General features: G+C 41.7%; 1 protein-coding gene across 2 annotated transcripts in view; it reads right to left on the minus strand.

Annotated features, from left to right (window-relative positions):
* Window positions 1–26,200, minus strand: part of LOC109869436 (nuclear receptor coactivator 3) — a 114,157-nt gene extending 87,957 nt beyond the window's left edge. For both annotated transcript variants that reach the window (XM_020459599.2, XM_031804447.1), the window contains exon 1: window positions 26,072–26,200. The gene's annotated coding sequence lies outside the window, so the exon portion shown is untranslated. The remainder of the gene's footprint in view (window positions 1–26,071) is intronic.
* Between the last annotated feature and the right edge of the window lie 341 nt (window positions 26,201–26,541).

A 26,541-nucleotide genomic window follows, 5' to 3' on the forward strand; every position in this document is an offset into this window, starting at 1 on the left:
GTCTATGACTTGGATGACTGGAGTCTTTGAACATTTTTGGCGCTTTCCTCTGACACTGCCTAGTATATAAGTCCTGGATGGCAGGAATCTTGGCCCCAGTTATGTACTAGGCTGTATGAACTACCCTCTGTAGCACCTTACAGTCAGATGCCGAGCAGTTGCCATACCAGGTGGTGCTCTTGATGGTGCAGCTGTAGAACTTTTTGAGGATCTGGGGACCCATGCCAAATCTTTTCAGTCTCCTGCGAGGGAAAGTGTTGTCGTGCCCTCTTCACAACTGTCTTGGTGTGTTTTGAACATGATAGTTTGGTTGGTGATGTTGACACCAAGGAACTTGAAACTCTCTAACCGCTCCACTACAGCCCCGTCGATGTTAATGGTGGCCTGTTCAGCCCGCCTTTTCCTGTAGTCCACGATCAGCTCCTTTGTCTTGCTCATATTGAGGGAGAGGTTGTTGTCATGGCACCACACTGCCAAGTCTCTGACCTCCTCCCTACAGGCTGTCTCGTCGTTGTCGGTAATCAGGCCAACCACTGTTGTGTCGTCAGCAAACTTAATGATGGTGTTCGAATTAGAGGTTGACCGATTAATCGGAATGGCCGATTAATTAGAGCCGATTTCAAGTTTTCATAACAATCGGAAATCTGTATTTTAGGGCGCCAATTTCCGATAATTATTATTTATTTTTTAAATTAAATGTTTTTTTCTACCTTTTATTTAACTAGGCAAGTCAGTTAAGAACACATTCTTATTTTCAATGACTGCCTAGGAACTGTGGGTTAACTGCCTTGTTCAGGGGCAGAACGACAGATTTTCACCTTGTCAGCTCAGTTCAACGCTCTAACCATTGCATTCCACGAGTAGCCTGCCTGTTACGCGAATGTAGTAGAAGCCAAGGTAAATTGCTAGCTAGCATTAAACTTTTCTTATAAAAAACAATAAATCATAATCACTAGTTATAACTACTGATCCAGTTTAGCAGGCAATATTAACCAGGTGAAATTGTGTCATTTCTCTTGCGTTCATTGCACGCAGAGTCGGGGTATATGCAACAGTTTGGGCTGCCTGGCTCATTGCGAACTAATTTGCCAGAATACGGAATTATGACATACATTGAAGGTTGTGCAATGTAACAAGAATATTTAGACTTAGGGATGCCACCCATTAGATAAAATACCGAACGGTTCCGTATTTCACTGAAATAATAAACGTTTTGTTTTCGAAATGATATTTTCCGGATTCGATCATATTAATGACCAAAGGCTCGTATTTCTGTGTGTTATTATGTTATAATTAAGTCTGATTTGATAGAGCCGTCTGACTGAGCAGCAGCAGGCCCGTAATCATTAATTCAAACAGCACTTTCGTGCGTTTTGCCAGCAGCTCTTCGCAAGCACAGCGCTGTTTATGACTTCAAGCCTATCAGCCTAATGGCTGGTGTAACCAATGTGAAATGGCTAGCTAGTTAGCTGGGTCTGCGCTAATACTGTTTCAAACGTCACTCGCTTTCAGATTTGGAATAGTTATTCCCCTTGCGCTGCAAGGGCCGCGGCTTTTGTGGAGCGATGGGTAACGATGCTTCGAGTGTGGCTGTTGTCGATGTGTTCCTGGTTCGAGCCCAGGTAGGGGCAAGGAGGGGGACGGAAGCTATACTGTTACACTGGCAATACTATAGTGCCTATAAGAACATCCAATAGTCAAAGGTATATGAAATACAAATGGTATAGAGAGAAATAGTCCTATAAATACTATATTAACTACAACCTAAAACCTCTTACCTTGGAATATTGAAGTCTCATGTTAAAAGGAACCACCAACTTTCATATGTTCTCATGTTCTGAGCAAGGAACTTAAACTTGAGCTTTTTTACATGGCACATATTACTTTCTTCTCTAACACTTTGTTTTCAATTATTTAAACCAAATTTAACATGTTTCATTATTTATTTGAGGCTAAATTGATTTTATTTATGTTTTATATTAAGTTAAAATAAGTGTTAATTCAGTATTGTTGTAATTGTCATTATTACAAATAAAAAATATTAAAAAATCGTCCGATTGATCGGTGTCTGCTTTTTTTGGTCCTCCAATGATCGGTATTAGTATCAGTGTTGAAAAATCATAATCGGTCGACCTCTAGTTGGAATCATTGCTTGTAAGCAGGAATCAGGAGGATAGAATTATGGTAAGATTTGCCAAAGGGAGAGCTTTGTATGCTTCTCTGTGTGTGGAGTAAAGGTGGTCTAGAGTTTTTTTGTGTGCCTGCATTTAAGTCCTGGCCACTAGGAGTGCCGCTTCTGGATGAGCATTTTCTTGTTTGCTTATGGCCTTATACAGCTGGTTTAGTGCGGTCTTAGTGCCATCATCGGTTTGTGGTGGTAAATAGACGGCTACGAATAATATAGATAAGAACTCTCTTGTTAGGGCCTCCCGGGTGGCGCAGTGGTCTGAGGCACTGCATTGCAGTTGCTAGCTGTCCCACTAGAGACCCTGGTTCAAGTCCAGGCTCTGTTGCAACCGGGAGAGTCTTAGGGCGGGGCACAATTGGTCTAGCATCATCCAGGTTTGGGGAGGGTTTGGCCGGCAGGGATGCCCCATCGCGCACTAGCGACTCCTGTGGCGGGCCAGGTTGCATGCACACTAAGTAAAAAGTATTTTTTTATATATATATCTTTTTTTAAAGAACTCTCTTGGTAGATAGTGTGGTCTACAGCTTATCATAAGGTACTCTATCTCAAGCGAGCAATACCTCAAGACTTCTTTAATAATATTAGACATTGCACACCAGCTGTTATTGACAAATAGACACACATCCCCGCCCCTCGTCTAACCAGACGTAGCTTCTCTGTCCTGCCGATGCATGGAAAATCCTGCAAGCTCTATATTATCCGTGTCGTCGTTCAGCCATGACTCATGAAACATAAGATATTACAGTTTTTCATGTCCCATTGTTAGGATAGTATTGATCGTATATCATCCACAGAACGGATGAAAAATAAGTACAAAAATAAGTTACAAACAACATTTTAAAAAACTAACAAAATAGCACAGTTGGTTAGGAGCTCGTAAAACGTCAGTCATCCCCTCCGGAGCCATTCTTCTAATGACCTCAGCCCCCAAACAAGACCAAATTTGTTGGTCCGGACTGGACTAAATCTGTACCAATCATAGACGTCTGTCTCACAAGTTTGAACATCACAGTACACCACAGCAATGCACAGTAGGGTTTAGTACAGTACAGTTCAGTATATTTCACGAAAATACAGTAAATGTACAATACCGTACATTATACTGTACTCTAGTGTGCTTTACTGTACTAAACTCTACAGTACAGTACTGACCTATACTCTACCTTTCTTTACTATACTGTACTACTGTGCTGTCCAAACTTGTGAAGCAGACGGCTATGACTGGTTCATATTTTGACTGACCAAATTTCAACGTCCATGGACGTCCGGTGTTGGTCGGTGTCAGTGGGTGAGAGGGCTGGTTACAGTAAATGGAAAAAGAGGGGGCTCATGGGTAAGTGTCAGTAAGAGCCAGGAGAAGTGACATTAACTGGAGAGAGAGAACCAGGGAGAAAGAGAGAGAGGGGTTGTCCAGACTATTTTCAAACTCTTGCTTTAAACACCACGCGACAGAAAGAGAAAGAAAACAGTTATGAGCTGAACATAACAGTATGTCAGTGTATGGGAAGTCAGTAGCAGGTGACCCAAATGTGGTTTGTGACTACTATGAATGTTCTTATTTTATTTACCTTTTAATAAAACATACAATCTACTTGCAGTGTAGCCGCTCAACATTAACATTAGGCTTCTAAAAGACAGTCATCTAAAAAACTCCCATCCAGAGCGACCCACAGAAGCAACCAGGGTCAACGCCCTGCTTAAGGGCACGTCGACAGATCTCCCACAAGGTCAAAAACAGGGACCTGAACCAGAATTCATTGTAGTCAATTCAGTTGCAATCATTCTGTTAGAGATTTTTTGGTAATTCTGTTAACGATTTGGTAACAGAATGACGTGTTTTGAATCACTTAATAAATCATAAACCAAATTGTTATCAGTAAGTGTTGATCCCATGTTTCATGAGCTGAAATAAAAGATCCCAGAAATATTCCATACGCACAAAAAGCTTATTTCTCTCAAATTTTGAACACAAATTTGTTTACATTAGTGAGCATTTCTCCTTTGCCAAGATAATCCATCTACCTGACAGGTGTGGCATATTAAGAAGCTGTTTAAACGGCATGATCATTACACAGGTGCACCTTGTGCTGGGGTGGAGGAGCATTTCTGTCTGTAATAAAGTCCTTTTGTGGGGAAAAACTGGCTCCCCAGTGGGTGGGAGTAGATTAGGGAGTAATTCAATAATTTCAATTGATTATATGAACTGTAACTCAGTAAAAGATATTCGTTGCCACGCTGTTACCAGGGTTGGGGCCAGGTAAACAGTGTTTCTGTGACATCACTACAATGTCCAAATGGGAGGGAACGAGAGAGCCAGTTGGATCATAGCTCTGAGTGTTGACACCAAGGCAACAAGGGGCGGGGGTGGAGACAAGGTTGAGGAGGGGGGACGGGGGTGTAGGAGCCTGCATAACCTATCCTCTCCATTCCCTGATGACACAAGATATATACCTGAATGGGTAGGCAGAAGGGGGGTGCATTAAAGCGAGGAGGATGTGGTCGCCTAACAGCCAGGTTCAGGCAGAGTTGAAGCCACTTGCTAGCTGTGGTGCAGCTGGTAACATTTACCACCGCTCCAATCCCTACAATAATGTGTGTGTGTGAAGGGGCTCTTGAACACATAAACGAGACTCACTATTTTACAAAAAACAGAGCCCCCTTACACATTCTCCCCTCTCTCCAGACCCCTTTAACAACCTTACAGTCCATAAACGGAGGAGAAACGTGAAACTCTGGTTCCCCCCAATAACCCCATACCTTCTCCATGGGGCTGAAGAGGTGACAGCTTGGGGTTTTGATGACTCTCCATTGTACGTACGCGCACACGTCTCACAATGAAAAAAATTACACATTTCCTTATTAATGTTCTCTCCAATAAACAGTGTGTTATGGTTAGTGAGGAGCCAATCCAGCAGGATGAACTCTCCATGCACCCTACAGGAGGCAGCCAGCACCAATAGAAACACCCTACATATCACTGACGCTCACAGGCTCACCACTAAGTGGATCTGAATTGAGAAACACACGCAGTAACACACAAAGGAACACACACTCACACTAAGCGTGCCATCCTTGTGTGCCACTGGCACATATTTACATTGTTCACCTTCCTGTGTGTTTGTATGAGTAGTACACATCACATTGCCAGTGTCTCTGACTGTATTACTAGATGTAATATGACATGTCTGTGTGGGAATACTTTAAACTCACATTTCTCCTATTTGTCTGCCTCTTCAGTCCAGGGTGCATTACATTGAGAATGTCAGACTCCACTCTGCGAGGCACCTCGATCTGCAGGTTGAACATGGTGAGATTGTAGACTCCTAAATTGATAGTGCAGTTTGTTTAGGCGATTTTACAGTTAAGTAGCTACTTCACATACTGATATTGACTTTGGTATTATTGTATTTAGCTACATTCACTATCTAGCTACCTAGCTAGCTAGCCAGCCTGCCAGCCCGCCCATAGAGAGAGCATTGCAGTGGCTTGGGCGGTATACAGTATATAATGTATACCAGGATATTTGGAATAAGCCACAGGATGGTTTTTCAAAACCGTCAAAACTATTTATTATACGTTTTTCAATAAATGTGAATGTTTGTAGCTACTTTAAGTTATTACGGGCAGTAAACTTGTGCAATACCTTAGGAAATAAAGCAGATTGCGTTCCTCATTTCACCTGTCACATTGTTTTAAATGACGAAGCTTACCGTAGTTCCCCAGAACAGTTGAGCCAGTCACGTTTGTTTGTAAATATCACAACGGGACAGTCCATAGAGTTCTATATCTATCGGCAAGTCTCTGTTGTGCGGCACACATGAGGTGATGAAGTTACACTTGTATGCAATTCAATACTAAATGTTTGCCATCAGATATCTTGTAATGGCTTTCTGCCAGAAGTGAAAGAGCTCCAGACAAGTTCTGTACAGCTGCCATTTTCCCTGTGCTTCCTACTAGCATTTTTTTTCTTCTCCCATCGGCTCCATGTACAAATGCTGCTCTTCCTTCAGAAAAGCATGCATTACAACTTTTTTCATTTGCGCAAATTGTCTTATTCACTTTCGCTTGTAAAATGTCCACACTCACTAAAATGATGTTTGGTAGCTACTGGCTATGCTTCTATTACTTTATGAGTTGATATGACCCACCATTCTAAGCAAACTGTCAAACTCACATGTCAAACTCTGGGGGCCGGTAAGTGTCAAATTTAATCAACAAGGCTGCATTGGCATGTCAGAAAAAAGTATGACGCTAGCTTGCTAAAAATATATATATTGTATATATATATATATATATATATATATATATATATTGATTTTAGCATTGGCAAATTGGCTTAGTCTCGTAGTGAGAAGTCTATAAAACGTTGCTAGATTCATAAACATATTTTTTGCAATTCTGAAATTTATTGGAATAATTTACCAAACTATATAACTAGCTAGCCAGCTATGGGTAACTGCAGCTAGCTACCTGACAGGAGTGCTAGCTAGATACGTTAGCTTACTAGGTACAGTTGAAGTCGAAAGTTTACATACACTTAGGTTGGAGTCTTTAAAACTCGTTTTTCAACCACACCACAAATTTATTGTTAACAAACTATAGTTTTGGCAAGTCGGTTAGGACATCTACTTTGTGCATGACACAGGTAATTTTTTCAACAATTGTTTACAGACAGATTATTTCACTTATAATTCACTGTATCACAATTCCAGTGGGTCAGAAGGTTACATACACTAAATTGATTGTGCCTTTAAACAGCTTGGAAAATTCCAGAAAATTATGTTATGGCTTTAGAAGCTTCTGACAGGCTAATCGACATAATTTCAGTCATTTTGAGGTCTATCTGTGGATGAATTTCAAGACCTACCTTCAAAATCAGTGCCTCTTTGCTTGACATCATGGGAAAATCAAAAGAAATCAGCCAAGACCTCTGATTGTAGACCTCCACAAGTCTGGTTCGTCCTTGTGAGGAATTTCCAAATGCCTGAAGGTACCACGTTCATCTGTACAAACAATAGTACGCAAGTATAAACACCATGGGACCACACAGCCATCATACCGCTTAGGAAGGAGATGCGTTCTGTCTCCTAGAGGTTAACGTACTTTAGTGCGAAAAGTGCAAATCAATGCCAGAACAACAGCAAAGGACCTTGTAAAGAGGCTGGAGGAAACAGGTACAAAAGTATCTATATCCAAAGTAAAACGAGTACTATATCGAGATAACCTGAAAGGCCGCTCAGCAAGGAAGAAGCCACTGCTCCAAAACCGCCATAAAAAAGCCAGACTACGGTTTGCAACTGCACATGGGGACAAAGATCATACTTTTTGAAGAAATGTCCTCTAGTCTGATGAAACAAAAATAGAACTGTTTGGCCATAATGACCATCATAATGTTTGGAGGAAAAAGGGGGAGGCTTGCCAGCCGAAGAACACCATCCCAACTGTGAGGCACGGGGGTGGTAGCCTCATGTTGTCGCGGTGCTTTGCTGCAGGAAGGACTGGTGCACATAACAAAATAGATGGCTTCATGAGGTAGGAAAATTATGTGGATATATTGAAGCAACATCTCAAGACATCAGTCAGGAAGTTAAAGCTTGGTCGCAAATGGGTCTCCCAAATGGACAATGACCCCAAGCATACTTCCAAAGTTGTGGCAAAATGGCTTAAGGACAACAAAGTGAAGGTATTGGAGTGGTCATCACAAAGCCCTGACCTCAATCCCATAGAAAATGTGTGGGCAGAACTGAAAAAGCCTGTGCGAGCCCGGAGGCCTACAAACCTGACTCAGTTACACCAGCTCTGTCAGGAGTAATGTGCCAAAATTCACCATACTTATTGTGGGAAACTTGTGGAAGGCTACCCGAAACGTTTGACCCAAGTAAAAATTTTTTTTAAAGGCAATGCTACCAAATACTAATTGAGTGTATGTAAACTTCTGACCCACTGGAAATGTGATGAAAGAAATGAAAGCTGAAATAAATCATTTTCTCTACTATTATTCTGACATTTCACATTCTTAAAATAAAGTGGTGATCCTAACTGACCTAAGGCAGGGAATTTTTACAAGGATTAAATGTCACGAATTGTGAAAAACTGAGTTTAAATGTATTTGGCTAAGGTGTATGTAAACTTCCGACTTCAACTGTATATTAATAGCTTTAGGTTGGTTGTTTTAAGCTCAACTTCAAGATTTCCACCAAGGACGATGCCTCTTCGATCACCACTCTCCCTCGCTTGGGCAAGGGACATTTAAGTTGCATTCGGATGTGACGATGTAAAACGTTATTCAAAGGCTGAGGGTTTAGGGCCAAGGGCTGTCTACTTTGAGTTTGAAACATAGCCTGTCTCAAATATCCCCCTATCCCCTAATTAATAAAATAATCTGATGTGGACAGGTCCAGGAGAAGGGCCCAGGTAACAACATCAGACAGATAGTAGCCTCAAAGACATGCTCTACAGCAGATATTCCCAAACTGGGGTATTGCCGTCGGGAGTACGCCGAATAAAAATGTGGTTCACATAAAAAATTTAAAAATGTTTTAATACTTTTTTTCCTTCACGTTTTCAAACAGCGAGGCAAACAGCGGGGCAAACAGAGGGGCAAACAGCGGGGCAAACAGCAGGGCAAACAGCGGGGCAAACAGCGGGGCAAACAGCGGGGCAAACAGCGGGGCTATACATTTGGGTGAGGTTTTATTCTCGCCTGAGTGGCCTCGTTTCACTGCCAAAAAATCAAATTAAACCATCTAGTAATAACAACACAATGTTAAATACAGGTAGTGTCACAACTCCTACCGAATGTAGCTCCCCTTCCTGTTCGGGTGGTGCTCGGCCGTCGTCACCGGCCTACTAGCTGCCACTGATCCCTTTTCCCCTTTTCTGTTTATTGGTTTCACCTGTGTTTGTTTTAGGCTGATTGGTTGAGCTTTATTAACCAGCAGGACCGCCTGCTGGTTGTGCGGGATTGTTCTGACACGTCTGTGTGTCACGGTTTTCCCATGTGTTTTTTTTTTTTGCTAGACTGTTTAAGTCCCCCGTGTTTGGGACATTTGTTTTGGTTGGCGTATGTTCACCGTTGTGGTGCATTAAAAGTTAGCACTACCCTGAACTCTCTGCTCCCTGCGCCTGACTTCTCACCCACTAGACCTGGGGCGTTACAGGTAGCCTAGTCAAATAATTAACATCCAATCACATTAACCATTATTCTCTCACGGGAATTCCACTAACGGTCTGTATGTAGCCAAACGTAGCTGCTGCTCATGTTGTTATCTGTACTGATGGAGCAAAAGCCATGACAGGGAGACATAGTGGACTGGTAACGCACGTACAAGCAGTTGCTCAGAACACCACTTGGGTACACTGCAGCATCCACCGAGAGGCTATTGCTGCCAAGGGAGTGCCTGACAGCTTGAAATACGTTTTGGACACTACAGTGAAAATGGTTAACTTTGTTATAGCAAGGCCCCTGAACTCTCGTCTATTTTCTGCACTATGCAATGATAGTGCAGAATATGGGCAGCGACCATGTAACGCTTTTACAACATACAGAAGTGCGCTGGTTATCAAGGGGCAAAGTATTGACACGTTTTTTTGAATTGAGAGACGAGCTTAAAGTTTTCTTTACTGACCATAAATTTCACTTGTCTGACCGCTTGCATGATGACGAGTTTCTCATCTGGGTGATGTTTTTTCTTACCTAAATGATCTGAATCTAGGATAACAGGGACTCTCCCCAACTATATTCATTGAGGCTATGATTAAGAAGTTGGAGCTCTTCTCTGTCTGCATTAACAAGGACAACACACCGGTCTTTCCATCATTGTATGATTTTTTGTGTGCAAATGAACTCAAGCTTAAGGACAACGTCAAATGTGATATAACGAAGCACCTGAGTGAGTTGGGTGCGCAATTATGCAGGTACTTTCCCAAAATGGATGACACAAACAACTGGATTCGTTATCCCTTTCATGCCCTGCCTCCAGTCCACTTACCAGTATCTGAACAAGAGAGCCTCATCAAAATTGCAACAAGCAGTTCTGTGAAAATTGAAATTAATCAGAAGCTACTGCCAGATTTCTGGATTGGGCTGCGCTCAGAGTATCCTGTCTTGGCAAATTGCACTGTTAAGACACTGATGCCCTTTGCAACCACATACCTATGTGAGAGTGGATTCTCGGCCCTCACTAGCATGCAACTAAATACAGGCACAGACTGTGTGTGGATACTTATTTAAGACTGAGACTCTCTCCAATACAACCCAACATTGCAGAGTTATGTGCATCATTTTAAGCACACCCTTCTCATTAACCTGTGGTGAGTTATTCACAATTTTCAATGAACAAATAAGGTTTTATATGTAAGATGGTGACAAAAACTCACACTCATTCTTATGTTTAATAAATGTATCGTATAGTGTGTGTGTGTGTGGCAGGCTTACAACTTTTGAGAGTGCGTTGACCCTGGTGCTAGAGGGGGTACGCAGCTGGAGGTTTGAAGGGGTACGGGACTATAAAAAGGGGTACGGGACTAAGGGGTACGGGACTATAAAAAGTTTTGGAACCACTGCTCTAGAGAACACAACACAAACCCTCCACTCTGGCCACTCACTGTATCTCCCCCTTGCTCTCCTCTGTTCTCTCTCCCCCTTTCTCTCTTCCAATTATGACTCTCTCTCCATCCCTCACTCTCTCCTTCTGACCAGCTAAATATTTTATCAGCTGGCAGAAGAACCTACAACCCCCAAGGCCAGGGGTTCTCTTTTGGTTGTTTTTTTATTATTAAGGAAAGAGGGGGGCAGTGAAGGGAAGGAAGGAGGGATGGAGGGAGGGAGGGAGGAAGGGTTGTCCACCGACCCTAACCCCAGTGAAGTGCTTGGTCACTTTGAAGTTGTTCTCTTCTCTCTTGCTGTCTGCCTGTCTCACTCTCTCCTCCCCTCCTCTCTTGCTCTATCCGTGTGCATCTTGTGTATGAGTGTGTGTAGCACGCTGATCGGTTGGTTCAGAACGGGATGAACGACCTTGAGCCGGCGCACAGGGCTGTGTTGCCGTGGCAACGAAGCCTTGTGCAACCAGTAACAGCTGGATGCAACAGCACTCCCTGAATTTTAGCGGGAGTCACCACGTTAATAAAAACGACACACTCCTCCTCCCCCTCTTCTTTCTCCTTCTATTTCTCCCTCCCTCTCTCACATATGTGGACCTGTACTCTCAGACAAAAGAAAAGAGCAACACTGTCCAAATCATTGACTGTTTGCACACCAGTCAGTTAGATTAGAAGGTAATGCATTGGTCCCTGTGTCTATGGATTGGTTGTATACAACTTTTCCCAAAATTATCAATTACATAGTCATTAAATGGTAATACATGCCACTTCTTTACCTCAATTAAAATATTCAAGGGGTAGGAAACAAAATGAGGGAAACGTAGGGGGAATGTAATTAGGTGAGTAATTGAATCATGTATTGTCAATCAAAGCGGTCCTACAGCCCTCGGCTATTAATATGCATCATTATTTAGTGTAGCCTTGTTGGTCTGTGGACAGACAACACAGAGCTAACAGATGAGTTGAGCTGGAGGGATCAGGAGCAGTGTGCAGGTGGTGGAGGAGGATGTCACAGAGTTGGTTCCCACCAGCTCCATCTAGAAACATTTCCAGCAGAGCTCGCTAGCTAGCATCACACACACACAACCAGGCAGGCACAGCATCCACATGAGACAATGTCACCCTCTCCACACACAAACATAAGCTCACAAAACACACACACACACACACAAACACCCACACACTCCCAAAACACACAACCCTGCACGTGAAAACACACATGCACCACTCCCAAAAACACACGGATGCATAATACACACTCGCAAAAACAAACACTATGCAGTCAAATCCTCTCATCACCTCCCAGTCATTTAAGAGCAGACTTAACTTATTTAGCCTGAGTGCTGCGATTCAGGGGATTAGGACTTAGAATCAAATTAATTATGAGTAACTAATGAAAGAGAGAGAGGGAGGAAGGAAGGAGTCTGGCATAGAGATAGAGAGGAAGAGCATAAGAGGGAAAGCAAGAGATGAAATAGGTATGAGAGAGGGCAGAAAAAGAGAGCGACCCTCTCGGCTATCTCCCTCTTTCTATCCAGTCTCTCTCCATCCATCCCTTCACTACAGAGGCTTCTTAAAGGGATACTTTGGGATTTTAGAACTCGTGGTTACCATTGTTATGTCTATGTGTTCAGTATGAAGGCAGACCTGAGCCCTAGGACCATGCCTCAGGACTACCTGGCATGATGACTCCTTGTTGTCCCCAGTCCACCTGGCCATGCTGCTGCTCCAGTTCAACTCTTCTGCCTGCGGCTATGGAACCCTGACCTGTTCACTATGATTGCTATTATTTGACCATGCTGGTCATTTATGAACATTTGAATATCTTGACCATGTTCTGTTATAATCTCCACCCGGCACAGCCAGAAGAGGACTGGCCACCCCTCATAGCCTGGTTCCTCTCTGGTTCCTCTGGTTTCTTCCTAGGTTTTGGCCTTTCTATGGAGTTTTTCCTAGCCACTGTGCTTCTACACCTGCATTGATTGCTGTTTGGGGTTTATGCTGGGTTTCTGTACAGCACTTTGACATATCAGCTGATGTAAGAAGGGCTATATAAATACATTTGATTTGATTTGAGTTAGAGGTAGTTTCGGGAGCCAATACTAACTAGCGTTAGCGCAATGACTGGGAGTCTATGGGTATCTGCTAGCATGCTAGACATTTATCTATTTTTATAAAAGAAGATGTTGTTGATCAGTACAATAAAATAAGTCCCAAATGGAACGGATTATCATCTGTATCCCCTCAACAACTCAATGCATGCACACAATCCTGTTGAATATGCATTCATCTGTATTGTGGATAGGCATAGGCTACATCTTGATTTACCCAGTTTATCAATAGAGATTTACCATTCAAATAAATGATTAGCATTATGTAGTTGGATTGTTTAGACCAAAGTCAAACTGATTGTATGATTGTATAATTGATTGATTAATGCATACAGTTGAAGTCGGAAGTTTACATACACTAAGTTGACTGTGCCTTTAAACAGCTTGGAAAATTCCAGAAAATTATGTCATGGCTTTAAAAGCTTCTGATAGGCTAATTGACATCATTTGAGTCAATTGGAGGTGTACCTGTGGATGTATTGTGCCTCTGTGCCTCTTTGCTTGACATCATAGGTAAATCAAAAGAAATCAGCCAAGACCTCAGAAAAAAAATTGGAGACCCCCATAAGTCTGGTTCATCCTTGGGAGCAATTTCCAAACGCCTGAAGGTACTACATTTATCTGTTCAAACAATAGTACACAAGTATAAACACCATGGGACCACTCAGCCGTCATACCGCTCAGGAAGGAGACACGTTCTGACTCCTAGAGATACTTTGGTACAAAAAGTGAAAATCAATCCCAGAACAACAGCAATGGACCTTGTGAAAATGCTGGAGGAAACAGGTACAAAAGTATCTATATCCAAAGTAAAATGAGTCCTATATCAACATAACCTGAAAGGCCAGCAAGGAAGAAGCCACTGCCCCAAAACCGCCATAAAAAAGCCTGACTACGGTTTGCAACTGCACATGGGGACAAATACTGCACATGGGACCAAATCCTCTGGTCTGATGAAACAAAAATAGAACTGTTTGGCCATAATAACCATCATAATGGTTAAAAGGGGGAGGCTTGCAAGCCGAAGAACACCATCCCAACTGTGAAGCACGGGGGTGGCAGCATGTTGTCCTGTGGGTGTGCTTCGTTGCAGGAGGGACTGGTGCAAATAGATGGCATCATGAGGAGGTTAAATTATGAGAGACATTAAAGACATCAGTCAGGAAGTTAAAGCTTGGTCGCAAATGGGTCTTCCAAATGGACAATGACCTCAAGCATACTTCCAAAGTTGTGGAAACATGGCTTAAGGCCCACAAAGTCAATGTATTGGAGTGGCCATCACAAAGCCATGACCTCAATCCTATCGAAAATGTGTGGGCAGAACTGAAAAAGCGTGTGCGAGCCCGGAGGCCTACAAACCTGACTCAGTTACACCAGTTTTTCAGGAGGAATGGGCCAAAATTCACCCAACTTATTGAGGGAAGCTTGTGGAAGGCTACCCGAAACGTTTGACCCAAGTTAAACAATTTAAAGGCAATGCTACCAAATACTAATTATGTAAACTTCTGACCCAATGGGAATGTGATGAAAGAAATAGAAGATGACCCAAAATTCCAGCAGGTTGCTCAACCTGTCCTGAGCCTCTTCCCTTAGGCACTCCAGACACACACGTACTCCCCATAATCCCAGGCTAGTTTGTCAAGTCATGACTCCCCTCTTACCACTGCCTAGAAAGGAGTACTACTCCCCATCACCCCTCCACCCACACAGCCCGACCCAGTCACCAACACCCCCACTGACCTCGACCCCCCTTACTCTGTTCAGCAAACACCTTGCATCATCCCTCATCCATCCATCAATCCATTCGGGCTGGCACAATTCGATTATAATCATGTAACTGACGATTACAGGAAACAACCGTGAACTAAAAAAGATAATTATCATAATTATCTTCATACTTTTAATACATTTATTTTGGGGGATTAACTAGATATAGTTTACCCAATAGAAGTCCCCACCACCCCAATTGACAATTAAGACAATAACTGTAACCACTTGCCAATTAATTATCATTACCCAACATTCCATAATCATCACAGTTAGTGATGCAGCGATATGACATTTTTGGCCGATACCAATATCCAATATCATCCTTGCCAAAAAAAACGATACCAATACCCGAAATTTAAAATGTTTGCGGCCTTTTAAGCATTCTAGTACAGTTAAATAGTTAACACACACACACATGGACGCAGCGGTCTAAGGCACTGCATCTCAGTGCAAGAGGCGTCACTACAGTCCCTGGTTCGAATCCAGGCTGTATCACATCCGGGCATGATTGGGAGTCCCATAGGGCGGTGCAATTGGCCCAGCGTCGTCCGGGCCGTCATTGTAAATAAGAATTTGTTGTTAACTGACTTGCCTAGTTAAATAAAGGTTACACGCACACAAACAAACACACTGACCAAAAAGTTATTTTGTTGGCATTTACGTATGTCCCCATTACCAGTAAAACATAATCAAAACCTATTTCTTTTACTTATTTGCTGTGCTGTTTTGTTGTTCATTTGTTCAGTTGTTTCATTCTCAACCAGGATTTCTATGGAACACCGTTTGGGTCTTTGCATGTCAAAAAAGATACACGTCAAATAACACAACATATTCTGTTTCAGTAGCTATAGTTAGCTAGCTAATTATATAGCTAGGTGTCATCATCTAAAATAACCCTAAATGATAAGACAGTTCATATTTGATTAATGGTGGTCGGACCCATCTATGTGAAGCTAGTCACAATAAGGATTAGCCAGAATAGTGGACTTTGCGGTTAGCCTTCAAAATAAAAGTATGGCATAATTCTACTATATGTATTCATTTGCATCACTGTCAATGACATACTTTTAGGCAAACCGCAAATTCTACTATTGTGCCTAATCCTTATTGTGGCTAGCTTCACAACACATAACCCGGTCCGGTTAGCCTCACTAGCCAGATGAAGCTAGCTGGCTGCTTATAACGTTAGCTTTGGGCAACAGGGTTAAGTAGCTGGCTAGCTATTTATTTTCATGAACTGAAGTTCAATTTCAATAGGCGAACAACAATAAGTGACAACCTAGCTAATACTTACTCACAAGGATTTCAATATCATTGCTAAGAATAATGAAAATGACTGCAGTTTCTACTGGTCATTGTTTTCAGGCTGGTTGTATTGGTGCTAGCTAGGTACCAAGCTAAAGCTAGCTACCCCAGAAGTTGAGGTCGAAGAACTGATGCTTTATTACCAACGAAGTATTGTAAACCCATCGTTTGTGGCTGGTGTTTGCTTGTTTGCTGACTTTTTTGTACAGCTTTGACAGTGCTACTGTACCTTTTTTGAATCTGAAAAATAACACACTTGGTAGTGTTAACCGGTGCTCGAGTAGGCAAAATCCAACATCACCCACAACAGAGAACGGTTGATTGTCAAGGGAATGAATTTGATTATCTTGGCTTTAATGGATTTCACCTTTGAGTTGTCTCGCAGAAATGTTGTTACTCTTTCAAATGACTGCTCGACTTGTTGACTGTTCGATCCACACAGCAGACATTGTGGGCTAGGTTAGGCATGCTGTGTTGCACGTGTAGCGCAACATTTTATGTGGCGTCATTACGTCATGTACCTTCGTTATATAGGTTTGCACGGTAGCTTTGACATCGGTTTTAAACATCGGCGTTAAACTAGATATCGCTGATACCGATGTTGGCAATTTTAACCAATATTGTTCGATTCCGATATGTCCATCCCTAGTCACAGCCCTACCATCCATTCATTCATCCCCCTCCCTGACCCCAACGTGTTGGCCTATAGGCCCAGCAGCCTGTCCATGTCCAGCATCCCTGTTCCCCCTCGATTTAGGAGCCCTCTGGAAGCCCCCGTGGAGGGTAGAGGTGGGGTAAGTGTGAGTGTGTGTCTGCGAGGGTGTGAGCGTGTGTGTTTGTGTTAATTGACAGTTTGGTCACAGAAAGACAGGACTGTAAATCTGCCAGGAGGGCACTGGGGAACAAAACGCTGTCTGCCAGGCCACCACACCCCTCTACTCTACCCTCTATTAAGGCAACACACAGACACACAGCCAGGTCATCCTGGAACAAAGCCAGAGACATAGAGCTACATTTAAACTATGGCTTTTATAATTAACTAAACCTCATGGCCCAGGCCCTGCAACACACCTCTCACACTTCCTCTCCTAGCATATGGAGACACTACATTAACAAGCAGCAGCACATAATACGATTATATATATCATGTAACAGAACTATGTAACAGGACGGTTATATATGAAGAGGGAGGGGTGGAGGGGTGTATAAATGACAGGTCCTTTAGTGTAGATCATTCACCCAGTTTCACACACACACATATACTGTTATATAACTAACTTTGTGGGGACACACAATTCAGTCTCATTCAAAATCCTATTTTTCATAACCCTGAACCTTAACCATAACCCTAGTTAACTGATCCTAGCTCCTAACCCTAACCCTAACCCTTAACGTAATTCTAACCCTAACACTAATTTGAACCTTTACCCTAAACCCCCTCGGAATAGCATTTGACCTTGTGGGGACTGGCAAAACGTCCCCAGTTGGTCAAATGTTTGTTTGTTTGCTATTCTTGTGGGGTCTTCGGGTCCCCACAAGTATAGTTAAACAGGTCTACACACAGCAGCAACATCTAAAGCAGTTAACATCTAATATTACACTTTGACATAAGTGAGATTGGCAATCAAATCAACTGCGTTGGGCACAGCTAAGGGAAATATTAATAGTATCTAAACATATAGCCTACTGTATTATCCCCTACTGGTGGTCAGACCAATCCCCTGTACCTTTGTCATGTAACTATAATAACATTTCATCACAGTGCATGCCGCCTAAACGTATCCATGTACAGGGTCATGGCCTATGGTAATTTCCATGTAAAAGGTCCCATGAGCACCAACATGTGAAGTTTATAGGAACATATCAAAAGAAAATTCGATATTTTTGGGAAATTGAGGCATAGATATGTTTTTCAACCATTTTCCATCCTAAAAATTAGGACATAAAAAATATTACTAGAAAAGACTTAAAAAGTTATTAGAAACAGGAGTTGGAAGGAACCAAAAATATGAACAGAACCCCTAGATTTTTTTGTTTCGTTCCACTGTTCCCACCAACAAAATAAAGTTCAGAATCGTCCCTTTCTCTTCCTTTTTTAAGCTGTGAAATACATTTTTTAAATCCATTTAGCTCATAAAATTACTTCACCAATCAGTGTGGATAGAGCAGGCAAGGTAGTTGTTTACATGCGTGATGGACAGACAAGTGTAGGCTAAGGCACAAGATGCAACTGAAATTTTGCAGGTGGGGAGAGAGCAAGACAGGGTTGAAGAGGAGGCTTGAAGCGCAGGGCAACTTGTTATGACATGCATTATATGAATTAGGTCCACAGAATTATACCAAGGAGGAGCGGCTTCTATGGAGGAACTTTGAATGTCCTTTGAGCTTGCAAGCTAATAGGAAAGGGAAACGGGGGATAGCTAGTCAATTGTATAACTGAATGCATTCAACTGAAATGTGTCTTCCGTATTTAACCCAACCCCTCCGAATCCGAGGTGCGGGGGCTGCCATAATAGACATCCATACCCGGGGAACAGTGGGTTAACTGCCTTGGTCAAGCTTGTGTGTGCTGAGTGGCACCAGAATTACAAACACATCTTACCTTCTTGCAGTTAATAAATCCAAAGTGAAAAGTGATAACTTGGCCTATAGTATCCTTAACTAGCATTGAAAAAGTTAATCCATTCTTCTCTAGCTACTTAAAAATCTATCTCCCTTTCTTCTGAATCAAGCTTGTAACATCAGTAGAGTAGCCTATTATTTGGAGGGGGAGGTAGCCTAAACACGCACAGGCAAAGACACTGGAATACCTTTCTGAGTGACAGAATGAGGGCTTTGCATATGCACTTTGTTGTGGGACTACAACATTTCACATGGAATGTAAAATAACGTTATTAAACGGTTCCAATGCTTTTAAAATAATGTTTCTGTTCCAGAACACTATGGATCACTTTCATTCCAGGTTCTGTTTCTGTTCCTTGAAATATGTATTTATTTTCCAGTTTTCGGTTCTGCACACTGAACTGGTTCCAACGCCTGATTAGAAAAACAATAGAAATACAATCATGTTAAAGGCCCCTGCCAACTATTATATTTAGTTTCGCAAAAATGATTTGCCTTCTGTAAGTCCATTTTTTTTGCCTATTTTCGTTATTCTGTTAGCAAAAACCCACATACAGTTGAAGTCGGAAGTTTACATACACTTGGTTGGAGTTGGAGTCATTAAAGCTCGTTTTTCAACCACACCACAAATGTCTTGTTTACAAACTATAGTTTTGGCAAGTCGGTTAGAACATCTACTTTGTGCATGACACAAGTAATTTTTCCAAAAAATGTTTACAGACAGATTATTTAACTTGTAATTCACTGTATCACAATTCCAGTGGGTCAGAAGTTTACATACACTAAGTTGACTGTGCCTTCAAATAGCTTGGAAAATTCCAGAAAATGATGTCATGGCTTCAGACGCTTCTGATAGACTAATTTACACAATTTGAGTCAATTAGTCAATGTATTTCAAGGCCTACCTTCAAACTCTGTGCCTCTTTGCTTGACATCATGGGAAAATCAAAAGAAATCAGCCAAGACCTCAGAAAAAATGTGTAGACCTCCACAAGTCTGGTTCATCCTTGGGAGCAAACAAGTATAAACAAGTATAAACACCATGGGACCACGCAGCCTTCATATCGCTCAGGAAGGAGACGCATTCTGTCAACTGGAGATGAACGTACTTTGGTGTGAAAAATGCAAATCAATCCCAGAACAACAGCAAAGGACCTTGTGAAGATGCTGGAGGAAACAGGTACAAAAGTATCTATATCCACAGTAAAACGAGTCCTATATCGAGATAACCTGAAAGGCCGCTCAGCAAGGAAGAAGCCACTGCTCCAAAACCGCCATAAAAAAGCCAGACTACGGTTTGCAACTGCACATGGGTACAAAGATCGTACTTTTTGGAGAAATGTCCTCTGGTCTGATGAAACAAAAATAGAACTGTTTGGCCATAATGACCATCGTTGTGTTTGGAGGAAAAAGGGGAGGCTTGCAAGCCGAAGAACACCATCCCAACAGTGAAGCACGGGGGTGGCAGCATCATGTTGTGGGGGTGCTTTGCTGCAGGAAGGACTGGTGCACTTCACAAAATAAATGGCATCATGAGGAAGTAAAATTATGTGGATATATTGAAGCAACATCTCAATACATCAGTCAGGAAGTTAAAGCTTGGTTGCAAATGGATCTTTCAAATGGACAATGACCCCAAGCATACTTCCAAAGTTGTGGCAACATGGCTTAAGGACAACAAAGTCACGGTGTTGGAGTGGCCATCACAAAGCCCTGACCTCAATCCTATCGAAAATGTTTGGGCAGAACTGAAAAAGCATGTGCGAGCAAGGAGGCCTACAAACCTGACTCAGTTACTCCAGCTCTGTCAGGAGGAATGGGCCAAAATTCACCTTACTTATTGTGGGAAGCTTGTGGAAGGCTACCTGAAACGTTTTACCAAAGTTAAACAATTTAAAGGCAATGTTACCAAATACTAATTGAGTGTATGTAAACTTCCGACCCACTGGGAATGTGATGAAAGAAATAAAAGCTGAAATAAATAATTCTCTCTACTATTATTCTGATTTCCCATTCTTAAAATAAAGTGGTGATCCTAACTGACCTAAGACAGGGGATTTTTACTCTGATTAAATGTCAGGAATTGTGAAAAACTGAGTTTAAATGTTTTTGGCTAAGGTGTATGTAAACTTCCGATTTCAACTTTAAGGGAGAATTATGAAAGTTCACAGAAGTAACACGTACAGGTAGCCCTGTCAATTAGTGAGTGTTTTTACTGCTAACAATTTTGTTTATTAATTATTAAGTGATTATAATGTGTCACTCTGTTAACAATGACACAATGGGAAATCATTGTAGTCACATAACAGAGTTGCAGTAGAGCACAGCACAGTAACTCAGTACAGTAGAGCACACTATAATATGCAGTGCCTTAGGAAAGTATTCAGACCTCTTGACTTTTTCCATGTTTGGTTACGATACAGCCTTATTCTAAAATTCATTAAATAGTTTTCCCCCCTCATCAATCTACACACAGTACCCCACAAAGCAAAAACAGCTTTATGTCATTTATAAAAAAATTAAAACAGAAATTTTAAATGTACATAAGTATTAACACCCTTTACTCAGTACTTTGTTGAAGCACCTTTGGCAGCGATTACAGCGTCAAGTCTTCTTGGGTATGACAATACAAGCTTGGGACACCTGTATTTGGAGAGTATCTCCGATTCTTCTTTACAGATCCTCTAAAGTTCTGTCAGGTTGGAGGGGGAGCATTGTTGCAGAGCTATTTTCAGGACCCTCCAGAGATGTTCCATCAAGTTTAAGTCTAAGCTCTGGCTGGGCCACTCAAGGACATTCAGAGACTTGTCCCGAAGACACTCCTGTGTTGTCTTGGCTGTGTCCTTAGGGTCGTTGTCCTGTTGGAAGGTGGACCTTTGCCCCAGTCTGAGGTCCTGAGAGCGCTGGTTTTCATCAAGGATCTCTCAGTTCTTTGATCCATTCAGCTTTCCCTCGAACCTAACAAGTCTCCCAGTCTTTGGTGCTGAAAAACATCCCCACACCATGATGCTGCCACCACCATGCTTCCCCGTAAGGATGGTGGCACGTTTCCTCCAGACGTTCCCCCAGGCCAAAGAGTTCAATCTTGGTTTCATCAGAACAGTGAATGTTTTGGCAAACTCCAAGCGGGCTGTCATATGCCTTTTACTGAGGAGTGGCTTCTGTCTGGCCACTCTACCATAAAGGCCTGATTGGTGGAGTGCTGCAGAGATGGTTGTCCTGGAAGGTTCTCCCATCTCCACAGAGGAACTCTAGAGCTCTGTTAGAGTGACCATCTGGTTCATGGTCCCCTCCCTGACCAAGGCCCTTCTTTCCCGATTGCTCAGTTTGGCCGGGTGGCCAGCTCTAGGAAGAGTCTTGGTGGTTCCAAACTTCTTCCATTTAAGAATGATGGAGGCCACTGTGTTCTTGGGGACCTTCAGTGCTGCATAAATGTTTTGGTACCCTTCCCCAAATCTGTGTTGACACAATCCTGTCTCGGAGCTCTACAGACATTTCCTTCTACCTCATGCCTTGGTTTTTGATCTGACATGCACTGTCAACTGTGGTACCTTATATAGACAGGTGTGTGCCTTTCCAAATCATGTCCAATCAATTGAATTTACCACAGGTGGACTCAAATCAAGTTGTACAAACATCTCAAGGATGATCAATGGAAACACGAAGAGTCTGAATACTTATTTAAGTAAGGTATATCTGTTTATAATTGCTTAGGATAAAACATTTTTTAAATCTATTTTAGAATAAGGCTGTAACGTAACAAAATGTGGAAAAAGTCTAGCGGTCTGAATACTTTCTGAAGGCACTGTACTCTACTGTACTGTACCCTTCTATACATTAGTTTACTGTAAATGTCTTTACTGTACTGTCCTCTACTGTACTGTACTAAACTCTACTAAACTGTACTGTCCTGTGCAATGTTCTACTTTGCTGTACTGTCCAAACTTGTGAAACATAGACGTCTATGATTGGGTCAGATTTGGTCGGGTCTGGACAAACCAAATTTGGTCTTGTTTGGGGGCAGAGCTCATTAGAATAATTGCTAGTCTATAATAACACCCAAACATGCACCTAGCTACCTTTGTGTACATATTTAGGATACATCACCATGAAGGGAATGACACTCATAATTATGCATTTCTGTATAGTACAGATGAAGGACCCAAGATGTCATTTTATTACCGGGTGTTGATCCACTTCAAAATCTAGGTGTCATATCATAGCTGACACCCCATTCTTTCTGCAAACATCTTTGAACCTTAATGTTTTTGGAAAACATGGTCACAAAAAAAGATTTTTACTGTCATTCCAAACTTTGCATCTGCACTGTTCCTAAAGTAAATATGTTTTAGTAAAATGTTCTGTGGCAATTGTTAAAGGTAGACTTCTAAACATGGTTTGTTGAACTTTGCAATCAATGGTTTTTGCTTAGCATACATTTTAATGTGAAAAAGTGAGTCTCAGCGTTACTATTTTTAGGTGGTGGCCTAGCAAACTATCTGCTTCAGTTTTCGAAATGATCGATCTCTGTCAAAGGAGGAGCTGATTTTTACATAGTGTACATTTATTTCTTCTGAACACATTTCCGTTTCTTGGGAATGTTAATTTTTGCTAATATTTTCTAAATACTTACTTTTATGTTTGCTAACTGAACAGGCAACACCGCCGAGTTCTAAACTGTAAACCAATCAAAAGTGTCACGCCCTGACCTTGGATATCTCTGTTTTCTATATATTTTGGTTAGGTCAGGGTGTGTCTAGGGTGGGTACTCTAGGTTTTTGTATGTCTAGGGTTTTTTGTATGTCTAGGGTTTTTGTATGTCTATGTTGGTCTGATATGGTTCCCAATCAGAGACAGCTGTTTATCGTTGTCTCTGATTGGGGATCATATTTAGGCAGCCCTTTTTCCCATTTTCTGGTGTGGGATCTTGTCTAGAGTTAGGTGCCTGTGTGCACACTAGTAGCTTCACGTTGCGTTTGGTTGTTTTGTTTTGCTGAGTTTCAGTTCATAAAAAACTTGTGGAACTCTATTCACGCTGCGCCTTGGTCTCACTCATGCGACGATGGTGACAAAAAGTTGGGTACTATCCATGGTACTATCTCTGATGATCACGTCCGCCAATCCCGTTATCTGTATCTAAGGTAGTAGACAGCTGGCGACAAACTGTTATCGGGTGATGCATTGTTTGTATATTTGTAATGAACTATTCAGTTATAAAAACATCATACCATCAACGCAAGCTGTAAAATGACTCCCAACTTAAAACACAGCAACCTTAGTAATGTAGCTAGCTTGCTAGTTAGCTAGTTGCAACAAGAAGATCTGTTGCTACTGTAGCTAGCAGGAGCAGATAACTTTATCACTAGCTAGCATGTCATTCCGGGACAAGGAGCATTTTAACTATCAGTTTTTTCCAAGTAATAATTGAAGACTACAAAAATCAATAGGACAAGTAGTGTAAATCTAATACAGTCATCAACGGCAAGACCCACTAATTCAATTCTGACAAATAACAAATGCTACATTATCCCTGTCAATAGTAGGATGAGTGCAGAGCAGCCAGCCTCAGACTGTCAGGATGTTCATTTTCTAGCTCACAAACTACATTCCTTTGTTGTGATGATTTATTTGATTAATCCTTGTCTCTTTTGTCTTACATCTATTCAATTATCCTGTGTCCTGCTCCCAGAGATCAACCAAGTGCTATTCACCAAGCATGGGCTGATTCACTCACCTGTGAGGAGAACCTTCCTACCGCAGTTTGAACAAACCCTGCTGTCACTATTTAAATATTGGACCCACATATACATGTGCCTTTGTCTTTTCTTTGTGGGTTTTGTCTTTTCTTTGTGGGTTTTGTCAGTGTTGTGCATTTTAGAATTGAAGAACAACTACAGATACACATGCTTGTTTGAGCATATCAAAGATTACATTAGTAGAATTAGTATAACGGGACAAACAGATTGTTTTATTATTGTAACCTGCAGTTGGGGAAATTCTACAGGCCCCATCAGGAACCCAGGCTTTTACCATAGATGGTGGAGTCCTCGTCTCTGGACCACACAAGCTTTAGATTACATTCTACTAAGGTCCTTGTCTCTCTCTCTACATCGGTCAGCTACTTTGGTGACTAGGGTGGGATCCTATGGGGCCTGGGCCCACAAATGTCGCTTGAAGGAAAGGGGAAATACTGAAGCATGTGTTGATGACAGTTCTACAGTCTCTTGGCATAGATGGTTAGCTCTCATTTCTGGACTGCAACATTGTAAGATTGTGCCCTCCACGGCACTTGATATACGTTGATTGGTAGGCTACACTATATTTAAATACTTAAAATACTGTGAGACACCTTTGCTATTTGTCTCTGTACTCAATAAATGGTGAAACATTATTTGTGAGTGTTCTTTGATCGAATGTATATGCATGAAACCTACATTATGGAAAACATGTATCACACTCAGTCATAGTTAGTAGAATAATGATTTTGGCACGTCAACATTTAGAAGGTTAGTAGGAAAGTTAATAACGTAAACCACCTAAATATACTTACATTCACTGAACATTTAGTAGTTAAAACTCACCAACATTCATTTCCCAACTGATTTTTCTATAATCCTACAGGCTCTTTATCATTCGCCATAACTTATATTCCAATGCAACTATGGTATTATTGGGTAGCTGGTATATGAGAAGTCATCTGGTTTAAAAATCAAGAATTGAAGATGCCAACATATTTTATAGTCATCATACGTTTTACTGTCATATACATCAAAAATCTGCTCCTCCCTCGGCGGGGATCAGTCAACTTCACTCTTTTGAGCTTCGGCCCACCACCTATTTATTGTGGAATTGTCCCTATATCATTCAGTGATAGGACAATATTAAAATTTGAGCTGGTCATTTATATTTACATTTGGGCTGGTTAGACTTTACCCCTTCACTGCCGGGCGACATGAACTTACAGAATGAAAGCAACATGTCCTAAAGCAGGCTAGCCTAAGAATCCGAAATATATAGAATGTATTATGTGCTGTCTGCGCAATGGTTACCAACACACGTTTTAAAACATTGTCTTAGTAAGTAAAAAAAAAAAAACCTTCCCTCAAAGTTCTAGGTCCAAACGAATGGGCACTTTATTTTAAATTCCTCAGCTATGACAAATACATTCAACCCCACTAACATGTCAGAAACCATTTATATAGCGCGCTATATCTACACCAAAATCCATGACCTTGGCTTGGAGCGTCCCTATAAAACAACAAACACTTTTGCTGTCAAAGTAAACGGGCATGCACGGTGCCCGTACACCGTAGCGTATATTATTGTGTTACGACGAGTATATAGAGTCCTACTACACATCAGTGGAAAACGATGTCGGGGCACTTCCGTCCAACCAAACGAGGAACAATGCCGTCGTGCGTAAAACCGAGCTTTATTAAAAGGAACAAGTAAAGGGAAAATGTAGTAAACTCACCAAATAGATATATCTCTGTGAGCGCACCAATTGCTTCTTCCTTTCCCTATTAACTCTCCGCCATCTTCAGCACTGTGTTTGTTTAAATGGGAAACACTCTCGAAGAGAATGAAGCCAGCTTGTGCTGAGCGTTGGGGTTGCTGGGGAAAGTAGTTATTCACGTCGAACGTTGTTATTTTAGGTAGGGCAGACCTCCCGGATACGGACTACAACTACATGTATGCCCCAAGAGGAGCTATTGGGTTCTAGTGTAGACGGCTGAACAGCGACGATATTAGAACAGAATAATGCCACGGTGTTTATTTTTAGTTATAAACTCGGTGATTAGCAGACAGCCGTGGTATATCAGACCGTATACCACTGGTATGACACATTCATTATTTGTACTGCTCTAATTACGTTGGTAACTAGTTTATAATAGCAATAAAGCACCTCAGGGGTTTGTAGTATATGGCCAAAACACCACGGCT

Source organism: Oncorhynchus kisutch, linkage group LG24 (assembly GCF_002021735.2).
Source record: "Oncorhynchus kisutch isolate 150728-3 linkage group LG24, Okis_V2, whole genome shotgun sequence".
NCBI lineage: Eukaryota > Metazoa > Chordata > Actinopteri > Salmoniformes > Salmonidae > Oncorhynchus > Oncorhynchus kisutch.